This window comes from Triticum dicoccoides, chromosome 2B (assembly GCF_002162155.2).
Source record: "Triticum dicoccoides isolate Atlit2015 ecotype Zavitan chromosome 2B, WEW_v2.0, whole genome shotgun sequence".
NCBI lineage: Eukaryota > Viridiplantae > Streptophyta > Magnoliopsida > Poales > Poaceae > Triticum > Triticum dicoccoides.
This window is the reverse complement of record NC_041383.1, coordinates 611,827,367-611,827,751: the sequence shown is the minus strand read 5'-3', so window position 1 is coordinate 611,827,751 and position 385 is coordinate 611,827,367.

The window sequence follows — 385 nt, the reverse complement described above, 5'->3', positions numbered from 1 at the left end:
GCACGAAAGGCCCTCTGCTGCAATCAAGAATAAGTAGGAGAAGATCGGGTCTCCCTGTCGGATTCCTCTGGTAGGTCTGAAAGACTCGAGCTTCTCACCATTAAAAATGACAGAAAAGGGTACTGAATAAATCATACCCATTACTGTGGTGATCCACTGCCGAGAGAAGCCGAATTATACTGTTAATGTGATCCAACAGACCCCGCGGTAGTAACTCCAAACCCAGAAACGAACAAAAGCAGAGCCCAGCAGCCCACAACGCTCGATCGCGCGCCGTCGCAACCCAAAATGGCCCATGGCAGCGCGTCGCGGGCGTCACCATCGCCTTCCGTGCAGCTTCCAGCTGGTTTGAGAGCCAACTGAAACACCCCACCTATCCAAAAAA